Raw genomic sequence first — 20,460 nt, 5'->3', positions numbered from 1 at the left:
GTTTTATTGGTTGGTTTTATTTTAGCACAAAAAATGATTGCGCAACCATAGACCAGCAAGTTAGTCACTAAATCAAAGTTACTATAAGTGAGTATCTGAAGTTAAGGGGAGTGTTTTGAATGTGGGAATTACAAAAGTATTTCAATTTGGTTCCTCAAGGGTCCATCCATTAGATCATAGTTGAATAGTTAGATGTTACCTGTGTCCCCGGTATGGGTCCAAAGGGATTGGTGGGTCTCAGGACCGGCTGGTTATACATGACAGGCTGCGGGGGCATCATCGGAACACCCCCCATCTGATGGCTCATCTGAGGGGGGAGCTGGGACAGAAATGGAAGGTTGAAACTGAACGTTGCATGACAATGTGAGATAAAAAAGTTGATTCATTTTAGAGAGGACTTTGTCTTTTTACCATTCCATAGACAGGCACTTGTGGAGTCGTCATAGGAAAAGCTACTGGAGCTGGAGCCTGTATTAAAAACACAATCGGTCTCGCAAACATGGAACGCTTGTGATCAAAATTTTTACACCAGTTGAAAAGTTGCAATTGAATTTACATTCGGTACTGTTGGATTTTAAGGAGGTTCAAATTTTTGTGTAAGCCATTTATCGCAAACAACCATTAAACTGAAATAGACTGTTCATCAGCTGATAGAGTTAAAGACCATAGCTAAAAAAAAAAAAAAAAAAAAATTTCCTTTGCCATACATCATTGGATTTAGATCAGGGGAAGACGCAGGGTGGTCCATAAGAGGTGGGCATCATGTCCTGTTGAAAAATCACACAGATGGAGCCCTCTGTAACATCTCCACATAGTCGACCGCCGTTTGATGCCCCTGCACTACCCGAAGCGCCATTATTCCATTGAAGGAAAAAGCACCCCAGATCATGATAGCGCCCCCTCCACTGTGCCATGTGACGCAAGTAATGTTGGATGCCGTCAGAACCGTCAAGGTTACATTTTCTTCTCATGCACGGTTTCTGGGCTACGCTCCACACCGGTAACAATCTTCATTTGGGGTGAAGATCGTCTTGTGTTTTTACAGACATTTTGAAGCTCTCTACTTAGAACCTCCATAAGATCCAACAGTGCAAAATGTCAATTCTTGGAATTTTCAAACTGGTCCAAAATATGTGTATATAATGAAGTCAAGAAAAGTGCTCACATAGCCAGTGTAGATCACCCCATTCTTTAGCAACAGAGAGAGAGAGAAAAGACAATTTCACTCATCAATTCTTGTAATTTATAGAAACTAACTGAATAAACCTTTCCTCTATATTCCAATGTTGGCTCCATAATTACTTTTTAGCTTAATGGTCAATTTAATAAACGGAATGGAAGCGACGGGAATAAAAATTTCAGTGGCACATTAAAAAAAAAAAAACACAAATTTTTCTTTTGTACTGGACTATGTACGATACAATGACTAGTAATGAACTGGTTGCTCTTGGCACGTAGTTGGGTGCCTCAAGCTGGTGAGGGTGGTCGGATGTGGGGTTTTCATTCTTGTAGACAAGGAATAATATATGTTTTGTTGGGATGAGGTTGGAATCTGGGTGGTTAGTGGGGGACTAGATGACTTCTTCCCATTCCCTTTCGAACATGTGTACGTTTATATATACATAGGTATTTTTATTTGTGTTGATTTATGTTTGGTTTGTTGTGCTTTGGATGATAAAGAAGGAAAAAAAAATATGTTTTGCAGTGCCTTTTTATGTGTGTAGACATACCAGGTTATTATGTCATGTCGCTGTTTTGTGTAATCCAAAACAAAACACTATTAATTACCTGGGATACGCCTGTTTTTTTGTGGTAGATTGAAGTTTGAGCTTCATTTTTTGAGAAAATTACACTTCAACGGCACATTTTATGATTCTTCAGCTCAGTGTGTGTGTTGTTCCTGTTGTTCCGCCTGATCTATTCTGCTGCTTGTGTGTCTCACCGAACATTACAGTAATATTACTGACAACTAGTGGCCAATTTAGGTGTAGCCATTTTTATGCTTCCATCCATTTTCCTCCACTTATCTGGTTCCGGGTCACAGAGGCAGTGGTCTCGGTCCTAGGTATTTTTTATTTGTGTTGATTTATATTTGGTTTGTTGTGCTTTAGATGATGTTCGAAATAAAGAAGAAAAAAAAATACAAAGGAACAAAAGCCCATGTTGGTGTTGTTTTCGAAGAACGGGTAGGCAAAGTCGATCCTGTCAATTTTCCTTCAGAGGTGATATCTGATACTGTCCCGTTGTGTCAAAGTCTGCTTTTTCCAACCGACATGGAATCGGTCTATAACCTGGCAATTTTCCGGCTTTTTAATGTAGAAAGGAGGCATCACACTTGCTTTTGTGCTGCTCGTGTTGACAGAAATAGCGTTAGTTCCTATCTATGGGCTTTGTGAGCCCAGGAAAGAAGTTCCATTAATGTTTAAAATGAGAAAAGTATGACAAAATACTTGAAGTATTACATGTTATCATGAATGTGCCTGTTATACAGTGAAGAAAATAAGTATTTGAACACCCTGCTATTTTGCTATTTCTCCCACTTAGAAATCATGGAGGGGTCTGAAATTTTCATCGTAGGTGCATGTCCACTGTGAGAGAGATAAACTAAAAAGAAAAATCCAGAAATCACAATGCATGATTTTTTAACAATTTATTTGTGTGATACAGCTGCTAATAAGTATTTGAACACCTGAGAAAATGAATGTTAATATTTGGTACAGTAGCCTTTGTTTGCTATTACAGAGGTCAAACGTTTCCTGTAGTTTTTCACCAGGTTTGCACACACTGCAGGAGGGATCTTGGCCCACTCCTCCACACAGATCTTCTCTAGATCAGTCAGGTTTCTGGGCTGTCGCTGAGAAACACGGAGTTTGAGCTCCCTCCAAAGATTTTCGATTGGGTTCAGGTCTGGAGACTGGCTGGGCCATGCTAGAACCTTGATATGCTTCTTACGGAGCCACTCCTTGGTTTTCCTGGCTGTGTGCTTCGGGTCGTTGTCGTGTTGGAAGACCCAGCCACGACCCATCTTCAATGCTCTGACAGAGGGAAGGAGGTTGTTCCCCAAAATCTCACAATACACGGCCCCAGTCATCCTCTCTTTAATGCAGTGCACTCGTCCTGTCCCATGTGCAGAAAAACACCCCCAAAGCATGATGCTACCACCCCCATGCTTCACAGTAGGGATGGTGTTCTTCGGATTGTACTCTTCATTCTTCTTCCTCCAAACACGCTTATTGGAATTATGACCAAAAAGTTCTATTTTGGTCTCATCTGACCATAAAACTTTCTCCCATGACTCCTCTGTATCATCCAAATGGTCATATGCAAACTTAAGACGGGCCTTGACATGTGCTGGTTTAAGCAGGGGAACCTTTCGTGCCATGCATGATTTCACATCATGACGTCTTAGTGTATTACCTACAGTAACCTTGGAAACGGTGGTCCCAGCTCTTTTCAGGTCATTGACCAAGTCCTGTCGTGTAGTTCTGGGCTGATTCCTCACCTTTCTTAGAATCATTGAGACCCCACGAGGTGATATCTTGCATGGGGCTCCACTCCGATTGAGATTGACCGTCATGTTTAGCTTCTTCCATTTTCTAATGATAGCTCCAACAGTGGACCTTTTTTCACCAAGCTGCTTGGTAATTGCTCCGTAGCCCTTTCCAGCCTTGTGGAGGTGTACAATTTTGTCTCTGGTGTCTTTGGACAGCTCTTTGGTCTTCGCCATGTTACAAGTTAAAGTCTTACTGATTGTATGGGGTGGACAGGTGTCTTTATGCAGCTAACGACCTCAAACAGGTGCATCTGATTCAGGATGATACATGGAGTGCAGGTGGACTTCTAATGGGCAGACTAACAGGTCTTTCAGGGTCAGAATTCTAGATGATACACAGGTGTTCAAATACTTATTTGCAGCTGTATCACACAAATAAATTGTTAAAAAATCATGCATTGTGATTTCTGGATTTTTCTTTTTAGTTTATCTCTCTCACAGTGGACATGCACCTACGATGAAAATTTCAGACCCCTCCATGATTTCTAAGTGGGAGAAATAGCAAAATAGCAGGGTGTTCAAATACTTATTTTCTTCACTGTACATGGTCACAGCATGGATATAAAATGTGTCCCATTACGTGCGCTGTTAGTAACTCATGTTTCACATTCAGAGTGTGGATAATAGCTAAAATTAAAAAAACTGCAGTTTTCCGTCATGGTGGGGTGTCTTTGACACCTGCTCATAATAACACAAAAACCGTGTTACCATCTGAGGGACGGGCATGGGCGCGGGGGCCATGGGATGCGCCGAGTGAGTCCAGTTTGTGCTGGTGCACATGGTCTTGGTCTGCCAGCCGTTCCCCGCTGTCGGCTTCTTCTCCACCAGCTGACTCCACTGAAGCTCAGGTCTGATGCAAATAAACATTGGCATTATATGAACGATTAAAAAAAAAAAAACAGGATTAATAGGATTTACCTTTTAGCTGGCGTCCCACCAAACTGCAGGTCTAAGCAGTACAGCAATGTAAAATCAGCTGCAAGGAAGTGACCACTGCGCTAAGCTAATCTGTTTTAAATACTCACTCCCGACGAGGTTAGCTAATGAAGAGTCCAAATCGTTGTGAAGCATCTTCCCAGAGTGTAATGGGGCTCCGGGGCTGAGAATCTGAGTGGGCGGGGCTGGCTTGAGGAGATCACCTGACATGCACAAATCACCACAGTTACAAGAGGAAATGGAGATGGTGTTGTTTTATGGTTTTATGATCTGCTTGCAGGTACCTCCCCAGGCGTTGTTGTTGGGCACAGTGTGTGTGGTCTGGAGGGGGGTGAAGGTAGGCTGCAGGGTGAACAGCTCACTGGTCAGATTTGGCACACTGTAGAAGAAGACGAGTGGATCACAATTAAAAAAATACATGGGCTGTTTTTCTTGGGTGTTGCACTCACTAGTTGTTGACTGGTACGAGGGGGGAGTGGGAGAAGAGGTCCGTGGCTCCTCCGCTGCTGTTAGCGCTTCCCACTGACTGGGTGCTGGGGGACACATTGGGCGTCTGGATGTCGATCACCTTATGACCGTCGTCCTGCACACATAGCAGTGATCGGGGGGGTGTTTTATGACTCCGTAAGGAAAAAGCCGAAAAAACAAACCAAAACATTAATATCATTAATATCATTGGCTGGAAGGGCGACTATGTTAACATGTCTCGCCTTGTGTTGCTGCAGTCTGTTATCCGTCTCTGTCTTGTCGTCCATTCGGCTTAGGGAGATTTCGGTGCTGGAGAGAGACGACACCGCACTGGATCTTAAGGTGACACACACAAAACACAATTATTGCTCATGACTGGTGAGTAAACAGGTTTGACTTTTCAGCAAAGTTGTGTAAAGAAGTATAGAGGTGATAGTTCATGTCTACGTACAGTCCTCTAATAATGTTAAAACTTTTATTTTGAAACTCAAAAAATGCTGCAGTACTTAAAACATTGCCAAGGTTTTTTTATGATGGGAATAGTTTAACTCTGTTACTGAGAAATTCACTTGACATTATTTCTTATGGGAAACCATCTTGTTATTGTAGATCAGGGGTCTCAAACACGCGGCCCGCGGGCCAAATGTGGCCCCCGCAGGACACTAGTTTGAGGCCCCCGCCTTGATATGAAAAGCTAATGTTAGTGCGGCCCGTGCAAGTTTGATATGGATGCTGTATGGTATCATGTACCCAGAATAAATTATTACATTTGATTAATGTTCATGTTAAAGGTTAAATAACTCTTAATAGTTATCCTCCCTATCCGTGTGGAAGTGGTAAGTTTTTGGCTATTCAAGTTTAAAGGAAATAACCTGGAGGCTGCCGTTTAGGTCGCTAGCTCTCTAGTTTGCGAGTTAGCATGTGTCTCAAGACCCTGCAGTTGCGCAATATGTTGTAAATAAAAAGAGTATAAATGTGACTATAGTCGTGTTTTGTCATGTCTACAGGGCTCTAATAATGCTTTGTTCATTTTAATCTGAAAAAAATAATTTGTCTACCCACCAACTATATGTGGTTTCTTAAGTTTTTATTATTTCCTGTTTTATTATTATTATTATTATATTTATTTATTTATTACTGATTGATTGATTTTCTTTATTCTTGATTTGTTTATTTATTTTTCATCTTATTTTGTGTAGAAAAATAAAAAGTAAGATATTTGAGAACAGTGGAATGTTTTATCAGAGCTTTTCTTGTAGAAAATCGAAACCAAAGCAAAGTTTATTCATTTTTCTGTTTTTAATAAATGCGTTTTTTTTGTTTTGGTCTCGCCCAGACCCTAGCTCCAGTGGCCCCCAAGTAAATTGAGTTTGAGACCCCTGTTGTAGATAGTAGCGTGACATCATTTTGTCTGTTTATGATCTTCCCTCTGAGCGTCTTGTAGCATAAATATTTGACTTTTATGTACATACCTGCTGGCAATGGAGAGGTCTTTCAGCTTCCTGCCTTCCAGAGAGGCTAAATGCTGCTCCAGAGCTTCCAGGAGCGAGCTGGGTGCCTGGGAAGGAGGGTTTGCAAGGGGGGGTCAAAAACAAATGGTTAGGTGGCATTCACACTTTAAATGTGACATGTAAACTCCCTTAATCTCATTGTCCCATCACATCTACACATACAAAAACATAAGATTCCCTCGCAATTCCATCAACTATATGTATTCACTGCTACGACAGCTCATGTTTGTTTTTTTGTTGTTGGTTTCATCAGGTTTGGTTGACCGGGCATGCACAGATCAGCGCCATCATGCAAGAGCACAACAATCAATCCAGCTAACAGGCTCCATGCAGATGAAGGTCCTTCTATCGACACAAACACTACATAAATCACAACCGAAACAAATTAGGGAGTTAACCCCATGGATTCCACTGTCAATTTTAAAGCAAAACAGTTGAATTTGGACAAAACTGGAAGCCAAGGAAGTTAAGTCAATAAAATAAAAACATCTGGTGAATAGTCAGGTATGCACATTCAGCATGTTTTGACTCCGAAACAAAAACAAAGATGCCTTCTTTGTTTTCGACTACATCATGTGATACCAACGTTTTCATCCAGATTTTTTTTTTCCCCACTACAACACAATGCACACACACAACAGGCAAAGAAAAGATTTATCATATACTTATTTTACAAAGGGGAGGAAAAGCAATTAACACAGGAATCCTTTCTCCAGAGAATATGCTACACGTTTAAAATAAAAAAAAAAAACAACAGACACTAGTGCTCAGTAAAAACATGGTTGAATGGGCGCATATAAGGTCTTCATAAGCACTACAAACATGACAAGTGTCTTTCAAAACGGCTGTATCACATCCCAATTGAGTAAAAAAAAAACAAAAAAAAACAAAATGGTCTTTGTGGATGATACTGTATGTAGTGCTGATGAGGACATTATGTACGCCTGTCCAAGTCATTGGCAGAAACCTACTTCATTAAAACCATTCGCTGCTCTCCCCACAGCTAATGCAAAGGCATCTTTTTAAAAGTGGGCATAAAAGTATTTTTTCAACAGTTTAATAAAAAAAAAAAACTCACAAAAATAAATAATACCGACATTTAATAAGCTCCTTTAGAGTAGAGATTTATAATAGGGAAAAATACACCATGTGGGCAAAAGTATCGAAACACAATAATTAAAAAATATATTTTTAACTTAAGTAACTCACATCATTCTTTTGACCAATAGTAAAGAACATAATTATGCGTAAATACTTATTTGTGTTGCTTACATATTACGCGACATGACTAAAACCTTCCACACCATGGGTTGACTATGTACTGTAGGTTGTTTTATATTATGCTATACTGTATTTACCATCGTAGGTTGCCCTTTCGTGTTGGACTCGTGGTCAAGACTTTGGATCGTGTTAATGAGTGAAGGAAGGATGGAACCTGAGATCGACGGGCGGATTGGTGCGGTGCCTGCAGAGTGATGCTGACTCTGCATCCGGTCCGTTGTGGTGAAGAGGGAGCTGAGCTGAAAGGCAAAGCTCTACCCAAGATCTCTGGGTAGTGAACGAAAGGACAAGCGGTCCTAAATGAGTTTTTTTCTACCTTAGAGACAAGGTGAGAAGCACTATCATCTGGGAGAACCTCAGAGTAGAACCGCTTCTCTGGTCAAGATGCCTCCCTGGGGAGTTGTTCCAGGCATGTCCGACCGGTAGGAGGCCTTGTGGAAGACCCAGGACATGTCGACCCGACCTCGGATAAGCTGAAGAAGATGTATTGATGGTCGCCCTTCCATTTTGACTTGCCGTGGATATCCCAACACTTTTGTCCACATGGTGTACAGTATGTAGAACCTTGATAAAATGTTCCTTCTATGTAACAATGTGATTTGTTTTCAAATGATCGAGTGTGCACATCCTTGTGTGAATTATCATCTGCCTTTTTTTGTGCTTTCTCTAGACTTGAGACGTAAAGAAAGACTAGCGAAGGAGAGCAAAAAGAAGAGCGGGCCAGCTGCAGTGTGGGCAGGTCTGTAGGGTGAGTAGGGAACGGGGGAAGCGTTTATGGGAATCGACCGGATGGATTTCTACACGCTGTTTTGATTTCATCGATTGACTGAGATGAGATATGTGGACTGACCTGTGTGAGATCGGGGCTGACCGCCCTGATCTATCCCAACTCGCTGTTGTCACAAAAAAGGAAGGAGGAGGAGGGGAGGTAGGGGAGGGAAATAAACCAATTGTAGTAACAAAAAAAAAAGAAAACAATAAAGCAAAACACTTTTAACAAGAAAAAAAAATAGGAGGGAAAAGGTGTGTGGGAAAAAAAGGAAGAGGAGGGAGAAAGAAGAATCAAACCCAAGCATCCATTACTCCATGCAAGAGGCTGGAACAAATAAAAGACAACACAGGAGGGAATGCACATGCACACGCCTACAAACAGCTATATACACAATAATACATGAGCAGGCACACTAATAACACACACACACGTAGGGAGAGAGTTCAAAGTGATCGGGCAAGGCGAGACAACAGGTCATCAACTAATGTTGACTTGAAAAAAGACGGAGGGAGGGACAAACGTGACATGACAGCACATGGAAGTTAAGTCAACGTTAGTCTGCGCTTCAATCGGCCGTTTTGCATCGAGCTGCGACTGCACCCCAAACCTTCTCCAAAAATAAATAAATGAGAAAAGCAATTCTGACTAAAAAAAAAAAAGAGAGAAAAAGAGGTGGAAAGTAGGAGACAGGTAGAATAGAAAAAGCATGCAAAGTGTAAGGTGTATAGCGCTCAAGAGCGACCTCCAGTGGACTGTCTACGCCAGTGTATGCGTCTCTCCATGAAAATCATCTGGAGCAAATCTAAACTGGCTTCACTGGATTTTTCTATTTTTTTTTTTTTTTAATGGAAGCAACCTGCTGAGATTCGCTCAAGATTCCTGTCTTCTTTGCTCCCGCCCCCCACCAAAAAGGTTACCTCGGCCACTTTGAGGAACTCGGACAGTTTGGTCATCCTGTTGAGGAAGGCCATGTAGATCTCCAGCGCCTCTTTGCATTGCTGCTTCTTCATGTCAAAGTATTTCTCTGTGTGTGTGTGGAGGGGGTGCGGGGGGAGGGGGGGGCAGAAATGAACTGATGTTATGACATCATTACGAAAGCATCAGAACAGTAGGTCCACCTGCACCGTCTGAGTTCAAATACAAGGGCTGGATGTCAAAGTTTACAAACGTTATGTTTGTTTTTGCACAGTGGACGAGTGGTTAGCGTGAAGACCTCACAGCGTGGAGACCAGGGTTCAATTCCACCCTCGGCCATCTCTCTTGTGATCTACCCGTGCATGTGTGGGTTTTCTCCGGGTACTCCGGTTTCCTCCCACATTCCAAAAACATGCTAGGTTAATTAGCGACTCCAAATTGTCCATAGGTATGAATGTGAGTGTGAATGGTTGTTTGTCTATATGTGCCCTGTGATTGGCTGGCGACCAGTCCAGGGTGTACCCCGCCTCTTGCCCGAAGACAGCTGGGATAGGCTCCAGCACCCCCCACAACCCTCGTGAGGAAAAAGCGGTAGAAAATTAATGAATGAATGGACTGGGCAAACTAGATTGTGCAGGTGTACCTAATGTGGAAAAGTGATGCTAAGTAGATGTACCTAGCATGTTGATGACTCCCTCGTTGTAGGCGGCGAACAACCGTATGGAGTCTTTGAAGAGCAGCATGAAGGCCGTGTTGATGACGCCGTTGGTCAGCTCATTGGAGTTGGGCTGCAGCAGGTCAGAGAGCATACACAAATATATATATCTATATATATTCATACATATACACATATAGTGAGGTAACATGGCGACATCACACCTAATGACCCCCCCCCATTATTTCATTATATTTACCTGGAAATCCAGCAGAGCATCCAGCTGGTTCTGAATAACAGGTAGTGTCTTAATCAGCTTGTCTGTGTTCATGGTGCGCATCACACCATCAGCCCTGGTAACACACAACGTATACACACACATGCTGATGGAGCCAATTCTGTGTTTACTAGGGAGAAATGTGTGTGTGTGTGTGTTACCCTCGCTTCATCTTGGTGAAGTCCACTGCCGCTAACCGATATGACATAGCTTTTTCATTCAGGTAGCGACTGTAGCGTCTGATGAAGGTCGACATGTTGTACCCTGGTGGGAGGGGAAGTGACGCAGGGGTCATATAGAAAATCATTTATTAGCGCGTATGCAGTTGGTCCTTAAAAAATAGGACATATAGGTCATATAGACAGTGATCCTAGTATGGAATTTGATTTTAGAAAAAGTATAGAAAATTTCCAAGAAGGCTGCACAGTGGTCGAGTGGTTAGTGTGCAGACCTCACAGCTAGGAGACCCACGTTCAATTCCACCCTCGGAGTTTGCATGTTCTCCCCGTGCATGTGTGGGTTTTCTCCGGGTACTCCGGTTTCCTCCCACATTCCAAAAACATGCTAGGTTAATTGGCAACTCCAAATTGTCCATAGGTATGAATGTGAGTGTGAATGGTTGTTTGTCTATATGTGCCCTGTGATTGGCTGGCCACCAGTCCAGGGTGGATAAGCGGTAGAAAATGAATGAATGAATGTTTTCAAGATCATTACCACTGTTCTGTTTTCTAAAAGATAAAATTAGGAATAACTAAGAAAAAAATCTCGGCTGCACAGCGGTCGGGTGGTTAGCGCGCAGGCCTCACAGCTAGGATTTGCTAGGAGGTTCAATTCCACCCTCGGCCATCTCTGTGTGGAGTTTGCATGTTCTCCCCGTGCATGCGTGGGTTTTCTCCGGGTACTCCGGTTTCCTCCCACATTCCAAAAACATGCTAGGTTAATTAGCGACTCCAAATTGTCCATAGGTATGAATGTGAGTGTGAATGGTTGTTTGTCTATATGTGCCCTGTGATTGGCTGGTCACCAGTCCAGGGTGTACCCCGCCTCTCGCCCAAAGACAGCTGGGATAGGCTCCAGCACCCTCCACGACTCTCGTGAGGATAAGCGGTAGAAAATGAATGAATGAATGAAATTGGGAATAACTAAGAAAGAAATAGATCTATTCAGGTAGCTTGCTAGAGCAGCTAAGAGCTAACAGTAGGTGACGCAGCCCAGAAAACATTTGGGAAGATTGACATGTTGAAAGGCCATCCTTCTACTCTTATCCTCCTGCAACCCATTTTAAGGCCCACCCAAATGTCAAGTTTTATTGCTGCTTCAGCGGACAGGTGATGCCCACACACATCCCATCCCCGTCTAGGACGGAACTTATAATGGGCAAATGTCAATTTTCTGAAGACTGTGCTTAAAAAGGCCAAAAATAAAGATTGACTGGATAAAGATCCCTAATGGATCTTGATAATATTTGTGCGGGCGGTGACGGTTATGAGTCATATGTGGGGGTCTTTTGTGTCGCTACATTTCTGACTAAACCCAGCATCAAACCAAGTGCTCTTCTTGTCTAGCATGAACATAGTGTTCATTCATTCATTCATTCATTCATTCATTTTCTACCGCTTTTTCCTCACGAGGGTCGCAGGGGTGCTGGAGCCTATCCCAGCTGTCTTCGGGCGTGAGGCGGGGTACACCCTGGACTGGTGGCCAGCCAATCACAGGGCACATATAGACAAACAACCATTCACACTCACATTCATACCTATGGACAATTTGGAGTCGCTAATTAACCTAGCATGTTTTTGGAATGTGGGAGGAAACCGGAGTACCCGGAGAAAACCCACGCATGCACGGGGAGAACATGCAAACTCCACACAGAGATGGCCGACGGTGGAATTGAACCCTGGTCTCCTATATGTGAGGTCTGAGCGCTAACCACTCGAACGCCGTGCAGGATGCAATATTAATAAAATATTTTTGTAGTTAGAGCATCAAAAACCCGCTCATGACTTTCTAAATACAGATTTCACATTATTAGAGCCGTCTTCAGCCAATCACAGGGCACATATAGACAAACAACCATTCACACTCACATTCATACCTATGGACAATTTGGAGTCGCTAATTAACCTAGCATGTTTTTGGAATGTGGGAGGAAACCGGAGTACCCGGAGAAAACCCACGCATGCATGAAGGGGGAGAACATGCAAACTCCACACAGAGATGACCGAGGGTGAAATTGAACCCTGGTCTCCTAGCTGTGAGGTCTGCGCGCTAACCACTAGTCCGCCGTGCCGCCCTGAACATAGTGTTTCTGTTTGAAATGAAATGTGTCCCTCGGAACAATCAGCTTGGACAGCCCTGCCTGTACGGTGTAGACTTATCGACTGTTACTGTGCCGGGAAGAGCCGGGACAGGAATTCATTCAGTCGGATGAACAGCACTGCTGAGTTGACAAGAGTGCGAGTCGGAAGGGGGGGGGGGGGTCATAAATCACCTTGTAGTGCAGCCTTATCTTGGAAGTTGTTGAGGTTGAAGAGCGTGTTTCTGGAGGCCATGTACTGCATCAGTCTCTGATGGGGGGGGGGGGAGGGAGTGGTTATTATTAGTCATATGTTCTTGTGCTTCCATGTCATCACAGACAGGAGCGTCATGGTGCAATTCACGTTTGACGTTGTTGTACCTCGTTGCCGTACATCATGAGGTGATGCGTGGCGATGAGCGCTTTGAAAACCACGATCCAGCTGTTGCTGGCCGTGCGCTCCAGCAGCGTGTCTGCCAGATGAGGGATGCTGACGTTCAGCTCGTTGGTGCAGTGGATCAGGTCTAAAAAAAAACAAAAAAAAACAAGCATTGTAGGGAAGAACTGAGATTAACGAGTACTAGAAGCATTTATTTAAGCCCTGCTTTTTTACTTACTGTGGAGGAAATGGACGGGCCACATGCCAAAGTCGTCATTTAAAAATAAAAAATAAAAAACAACCTTGGGGAGCGCCATATACGTCTATATGGACCGCCACAGATCAATGCACAAATGATTATTTAATGATAGCAAAGATAAATCACCGCAGTGTGACCAAAATCCATTGAACTGTTGTAACTCAACAGCGCTCTCTTTTCACTAGCGTGTCCACGGCAAATCCAGCCAGAAGATGGAGAGTTACATTTATAAAGTCAATCCAGCGCTAGCTTGACACACAATCGACGCGCGCTGATGCATAATGTGAGGAAATGAATAGAGCCACCATGAATAATTAACCTCCTTTTTTTTTTTTTTTTTTTTTTTTTGGCTCCCACGGCGTCTCGGCAGCCTGCGGAGATGAAAAGGAACAAAACCTGAGTCGACTTCAACTCTGTTTCTTCACCCTGTGAGACATCCGTCTGGGGGTGTGTGCCGCTGCTTTGTTTAAACCACACTGGCAAGAACAAGACCCATTTTTAAACTCTGTTGTCTCTTATAGATTTGTAGCAACCAAACAACAGAAAGCATTTCTTAGTTGTAACCAGCGGAGGCGCTGTTGAGTCAACTCTCAGCTAGTGTGCTACCGATACATGCACAATACAACAGGAGAACCAGGAGTTCAGAACATTCCGAGATACATCCTAATATCCGGTTCAAAATCCATCCATCCATATTCTATAATGCAGAGGTAGGGAACCTATGGCTCGGGAGCCAGGTAGGGCTCTTTTGAAGCATTTCTTACCACAATAAAAATTTATTTTTGCTAACATTTTAAAGTAAACATCACAGAAATGACTGTTAAAAATAATATTCAAAATCAACAACTTTTTTATGCATTTTAATTCGTCCATCTATTTTCTACTGCAATACGGCCGACCATAATCATCTTTCCTGATCTTTTCCAGGTCAAACACCAAAACTCGATTATTACTGGGTAATGCGGTAGTCTACCTCGGTCATTGAGATGTCAACATGTAAATATAAACTTTTCTCCTTTAGTCAAATAGTCACCTAGCTAAAGCTGCAGAACCAAGCCTTCTGGCAAAGATGGCCAAAAGAATGAAATATACGGTGCAAAATTATGCAGCAGCAGAAGTTGTATTAATGGCAACAAGTATTTGATTTATTATTAGACACTGCGCTGCTCACGAAAGTGTGCTGGCCACACCCCATTGGCGTGCGGTAGTGTGCCTGGTCTACACAATTAGAGCCCATTATCTAAAACTGTTGGTCTTACATAAAAATGCACACATTTTATTGCATTCAATGTTTAAAAAAAATGTATATGGCTCTCACAGATACACATTTTAAAATATCTGGCCTTCATGGCTCTCTTAGCCAAAAAGGTTCCCGACCCCTGCTATAATGGGGCAAACAGGTTGCCAAAAATTGTCAAAATTTGGGTTGTTTTATATATTTTTAAAATATTTTAATTAAAAAAAATATTTTTAATATTTAATATTAATATTTTAAATATTGAACTAACCCAAAAACAACCCAATTTGGGTTGTTTTATATATTTTAAAATATTTTATTTAAAAAAATATATTTTTAATATTAATATTTTAAATATTGAACCAACCAAAATTTTATATATTTTATAATATTTTTAATATTTTATATTAATATTTAAAATATTGACACACGTTGGGTTGGTTCTCTTAACCCAACAATTGGGTCATACATGTATGATGTCAGAGAACGTCGTCATCAAAATGAAGTGCGGTTGCGCAATTGATTGTTCTTAAGACTCCAGCTGCAGAAATCATATGTGCGATATGAAATGTTGCTCTGAGAGGTCACTGTGGGCTCCGATTACACGCATTGAATCCCGCTTCTGTCGCCAAGTGGCTGCACTGTATCTGAGGCGCGCGGCTTAATGAAATCCCATTTACTCTGTGTGACATGCTCATCATTTGCCATGCTTTGTAAATAGATAGTAGTGAGGCGGGGGGGTTGGTGGTTTAAATAGTCAAATAGTCCCCCCCGCCCCATGCACCCACGTTCTCTCTCAAGGTCATGACACCGAGACGGTGCTGATGACGGGAACCTGCTTCGGCCCCAGGTTAATGAGAAGCGATAACAATGAATCATGGCTTTAGTGCAACGTGTCAGGGTGGATTGATAGCATCTGGTGTATGGATTCAATGAGCCACAAAAGAAGGAAACATACAATCACACTGGAACCTCCAAATTCAAAAGGTGGCACAGAAAAGCAAAATTACCCTCACTTAGTTTAGGTAGCATTAACAAAAACTCTTCATGCTTTTATTACCTTTTTGGCAGTATTTATTCAAAAAATCTCAACATGATTATCATCATAATGTACACTGAGAGGTCACTCTCTGCCTAATTATATGGATCGGATCCCGCTTCTGTCGCCAAAAATATTGACAATTATTGACAATAGGTTGCACAAAAAGTGTATTTGGCTATTTCTTGGACTTTTTTTCAACATTTATGTAAAAAAATTGTATGTGGGTTATTACCTCATTACGTGCTTTAAATCCCGCTTCTGTCGCTGATTGCTAGTTTGATGAAAGCTCATTTACTCTGCATCACTGTATGGGTTAGCTTCTTTTTACACTTACAGTAAAATTTAAAAATAAGCAACAGGAATGTTTGAATATGTTTAATATTTGTGGTTAACCTATAAAATTTACTTTTTTAAAATGTTATACAGCAGGTTTGACCCTCAATTTGTGGTTCCCCTTCATATTCGGAAATTATTTTCATTCATTTTATATTTTTTTCCTTCCGAGGGTCGCAGGGGTGCTGGAGCCTATCCCAGCTGTCTTTGGGCGAGAGGCGGGGTACACCCTGGACTGATCGCCAGCCAATCACAGGGCACATATAGACAAACAACCATTCACACTCACATTCATACCTATGGAGTCGCTAATTAACCTAGCATGTTTTTGGAATGTGGGAGGAAAAACCGGAGTACCCGGAAAAAACCCATGCATGCACGGGGAGAACATGCAAACTCCACACAGAGATGGCCGAGGGTGGAATTGAACCCTGGTCTCCTAGCTGTGAGGTCTGCGCGCTAACCACTAGACCGCCGTGCAGCCGGGAAATTATTTTCATTCATTCATTCATTTTCTACCGCTTTTTCCTCACGAGGGTCGCAGGGGTGCTGGAGCCTATCCCAGCTGTCTTTGGGCGAGAGGCGGGGTACACCCTGGACTGGTGGCCAGCCAATCACAGGGCACATAAAGACAAACAACCATTCACACTCACATTCATACCTATGGACAATTTGGAGTCGCTAATTAACCTAGCATGTTTTTGGAATGTGGGAGGAAAAACCGGAGTACCCGGAGAAAACCCACGCATGCACCTGGGAGAACATGCAAACTCCACACAGAGATGGCCGAGGGTGGAATTGAACCCTGGTCTCCTAGCTGTGAGGTCTGCGCGCTAACCACTAGCCCGCCGTGCAGCCGGGAAATTATTTTATCTGCTTTAATTTTTTTCCAGATTTAACTGAAGTAGAATGTGGCGTGATGGCAGTATCTGCAGGAGAACAAGAACATTGCAGCTAAGAATCCCAGCAGAGGAAGATACGCGATGTTGTGAAACTGCATATTTTGTGAGTACAATACGTTTTTTTCATGTGTAATTTGTGAGTGTTCGGAAGTGTGCATCCATTATTCCGTTTTTTTGGCCATTCTCTGCGGTTCTTGGAAGGTAACCCCTGGGAAGTTGGTGTATTTCTACAGAAAAAAATAGATTTTGAGCTTCCGCTACTGCTGTTTTTTGTGCTACTGTCTCATTATTTTTGCATACCTGCTGATTCCATTTGCAAGCGAGCAATTTTGAGAGCAATTCTTTACCAGAACCAAGTAAGCATCTCCTTTTTTTTTTTACGATCCTGTTTACGAGGCGACTTTGAGTTCTGAGTTGTTGCACACCAAACGACAAAAGTCTACCTTGCCGGGGGGTGGGTGGGCGGCATCAGACCCACTTTGCGCAAACGCACCTCTGCCCCGCGTCCTTGCCTGACTTTTATATTTGCTGCAGTTCAAATTAAAAACACACACACACACACGTAGCAGCTTAGAGAGAGAATACGCTAAGCTTCTACCACCACATCACAATTGGTCGCATAAGAACCAATAAAACCTCATGTAAGCGAGCTGGATCATTGAGTCAGAAAATCTCAATGTTTTTAAGCTTCGGAGTGATGAAACGTGCTCTAAATTCAATAAAGTCATTGCGGCAGCAGTCTGGTGACATTTACTGCTCTGAAGGTGGATCACCTTCTGTCGTTTAATAACTGCAGGCACACCATGTTGGCGTCATAACAACAATAAAGGACTCCATGCATTGACATTACCAAGTCTTCAAACTGAGGCGCGGACACTAAATCTGGACCTCGTTGCAATTTTGTGCAGTTTGCGTGAAAAATAGCATCGAGTTGACCCACCTCGCAGACCTTATCACGGGACTTCCAGCGATCTGCATAATTAAGCATGAACTACTCCTCTGGCATTATAATTTAGTGGAAACAATATTGTATATATCACAAAAATCCAAACCATTAAGACCAAAAGTTCAAATAATTGAACTGTACATTAATAAAAACGACATTACTAAAATAACATGACTACCGCAAAGCATGCTGGAAAAGCCGTAATCCGCCTATTCCACAACTGCAAACTCTTTCTGATTGGGATGTTTTTGTGTTTTTGTAAAATACTGTCGCCTGTAGGCACGTACATTTCGAGAATGACGAAAAGGCGAAATAGGCAGTCGTATATGTATATCCTCACATTATCGGAAATTAAACACAATAAAAATGTCCACATAAACATTACGACACCCCTGATATTGACGATTTTTTGACTTTTTGCAATAAAAATAGCCAAATGTGGCCCGTAGGACACTAGTTTGAGGCCCCCGCCTTTATGAAAGTTTAATGTTAGTGCGGCCCGCGCTAGTTTGATATGGATGCTGTATGGTATCATGTACCCAGAAAAAATTATTACGTTTGATTAATGTTCATGTTAAAGGTTAAATAACTGTTAATAGTTATCCTCCCTATCCGTGTGGAAGTGGTACGTTTTTGGCTATTTCGGTTTAAAGGAAATAACTCGAAGGCTACCGTTTAGGTCGCTAGCTCTCTAGTTTGCGAGTTAGCATGTGTCTCAAGACCCTGCAGTTGTGCAATATGTTGTAAATAAAAAGAGTATAAATGTGACTATAGTCGTGTTTTGTCATGTCTACAGGGCTCTAATAATGCTTTGTTCATTTTAATCTGAAAAAAATAATTTGTCTACCCACCAACTATATGTGGTTTCTTACGTTTTGATTATTTGCTGTTTTATTATTATGATTACATTTATTTATTTATTACTGATTGACTGATTGTCTTTATTCTTGATTTGTTTATTTATTTTTCATCTTATTTTGTGTAGAAAAATAAAAAGTAAGATATTTGAGAACAGTGGAATGTTTTATCAGAGCTTTTATTGTAGAAAATCGGAACCAAAGCACTGAAAAAGTTTGTATATTTTTTTGTTTTTAATAAATGCGTTTTTTGGGGTTTTTTTTTTGGAAAACCTGATGCGGCCCAGACCCTAGCTCCAGTGGCCCCCAGGTAAATTGAGTTTGAGACCCCTGCCGTAGAGGATCTTTGGCTTTTTGCACTCTTGCGTTTTTGCCATGTATATTGAGTATCTTCGACTTGCGTGAACTTATCGCTTCGGTTTTAATTTATTTATCAACTTTATTATGACTAAATTGATAAATTAGCAAGATAAAAATGTAAAGACATGACATATAGCCGTACATTGGCATTATATACAAAATACAGTGTTTTAGGATTGAATGATCGTGATCAAATAAAGACACCCAACCTGACCTGCATGGATGGATGGATGGATGGATGGATGGATGGATGGCACACCTCGTGAAGATGAGGAGGGTCCCCGGTGTCGCCAACACGGCAGACCCATCCCGTGCTGATTCCCTCCATATCATTTCACCCCCCCTCCAGCCCCCCACCCCCCATATGTGGCTCATGGAGTGACTACCTTGCCTTGGTGTGACTGGCAGCACCATTGATTACCTGCGCTCTCCATGGATCAAGTCATTTGTTATTGGGGGGGGGGGGGCTGCCTAACCTACTTGTAATAATAATGCAGCACCACATGCATAAACGATAGTGAACTTGACATTTGGAATGTTGCAGGACATCATGACAATAATGCAAATAGGCCTCAATGTAAAGCGGATGGGTGGCCTATATTTCCCCTTGAATGACACGCATAGATGACATCAATGCTGTTATTTATGGACGGTGCCTAATTAAAGATGAGACTGAGATAAAGATGGATGGATGGGAGGAGGGGGGGGGCATCTTTTGTGTGCTATTTTTTTTCTACGGATGCATGCATGCACGCAGACAGCGAGCAGTGATGGTATGTTTCACCTACAGTCAAGGTGCTTCTTCTTGGGTCCGCTCACTTCGTGCGTCGTGGCCTTGCAGACGGCTTTGCTGATGGCTGAGCCGCTCATGCTGTGCTGCGCGGCGGCGATCCGGTCCGTCAGCGTCGGTCCGGACATGGTGAAAGCGGTAGTGGCGGCTGGAGGAGTGACGGGGGTGGGGGTAGTGGTGGTGGTGGTGGTGGGTGGGGGGGTAGTAGAGGACGATCAAAATGTCTTTAACGGCGGGGAGGAGGGTAATGCCCTCTGTGAGGATCGCTAGTAGTCCAGGAGGAGAAGGAGGAGGAGAGCAGCAGCAAGCACCGACGCTTCATACGTTTCATAAAACCCACATTCAGCTTCCCAATGCGGAAATAAAACAAAGCTAGATTGAGGGGAGGGGAAAAGGGGGGAGCGAACGCTGTAAAGTCCCAAGTGTTCTTGAACGCAGCTCGGCCAAAAAACGTGTGCCAGCCGAAGATGATGCCGGCAAGATTACACTGCGAATATATAAATTACATTTAACATAACTAATTATCATCAAATAGTCAAAATATCACCCATGATGCAGGTCCTCTCGGCTTAAGGCGATAACAAGAACATTTTATCCTCCCTTTGTCACCATCTTCTTCTCTGTGTGTGTCGCCAGTCTCCTTACAAAAGGCTGAATTCCTCTATAGAGGTCGCCCATAGGCTGATGCTGA

General features: G+C 42.5%; 2 long non-coding RNA genes and 1 pseudogene across 4 annotated transcripts in view; 2 read left to right on the top strand and 1 right to left on the bottom strand.

The window, feature by feature from the left end:
• The window catches only part of LOC131137991 (phosphatidylinositol-binding clathrin assembly protein-like), a 26,205-nt pseudogene extending 5,745 nt beyond the window's left edge, over nt 1-20,460 (bottom strand). Inside the window, exons 1-18 of the transcript XR_013625230.1 lie at nt 19,768-20,460; nt 13,046-13,188; nt 12,860-12,935; nt 10,530-10,632; nt 10,351-10,444; nt 10,113-10,224; nt 9,439-9,545; nt 8,600-8,642; nt 6,430-6,515; nt 5,200-5,293; nt 4,939-5,072; nt 4,774-4,868; nt 4,579-4,692; nt 4,472-4,502; nt 4,262-4,403; nt 1,166-1,189; nt 412-468; nt 200-319 (exon numbers count right to left, since the gene is read on the bottom strand). The product of XR_013625230.1 is annotated as a phosphatidylinositol-binding clathrin assembly protein-like (transcript). The remainder of the gene's footprint in view (nt 1-199; nt 320-411; nt 469-1,165; nt 1,190-4,261; nt 4,404-4,471; nt 4,503-4,578; nt 4,693-4,773; nt 4,869-4,938; nt 5,073-5,199; nt 5,294-6,429; nt 6,516-8,599; nt 8,643-9,438; nt 9,546-10,112; nt 10,225-10,350; nt 10,445-10,529; nt 10,633-12,859; nt 12,936-13,045; nt 13,189-19,767) is intronic.
• Nucleotides 4,468-8,199, top strand: LOC144894590 (uncharacterized). Its single transcript, XR_013625235.1, has 3 exons — nt 4,468-5,299; nt 6,722-7,961; nt 8,071-8,199. It is a non-coding gene; the product is annotated as an uncharacterized LOC144894590 (long non-coding RNA).
• LOC144894591 (uncharacterized) lies at nt 8,200-17,588 on the top strand. Of its 2 annotated transcripts, XR_013625237.1 has the most exons (5): nt 8,200-8,302; nt 8,420-8,497; nt 10,142-10,233; nt 13,673-13,749; nt 16,808-17,588. It is a non-coding gene; the product is annotated as an uncharacterized LOC144894591 (long non-coding RNA). The 2 variants fall into 2 exon arrangements; XR_013625236.1 differs by lacking the exon at nt 13,673-13,749.

Source organism: Doryrhamphus excisus, linkage group LG21 (genome assembly GCF_037039965.1).
Source record: "Doryrhamphus excisus strain RoL-2023G ecotype Guam linkage group LG21, RoL_Dexc_Guam_v1.1, whole genome shotgun sequence".
In the NCBI taxonomy this organism is placed as follows: Eukaryota; Metazoa; Chordata; class Actinopteri; order Syngnathiformes; family Syngnathidae; genus Doryrhamphus; species Doryrhamphus excisus.
The sequence above is the reverse complement of the archived record's forward strand: the minus strand, read 5'-3'. Positions and strand labels throughout refer to the sequence as shown.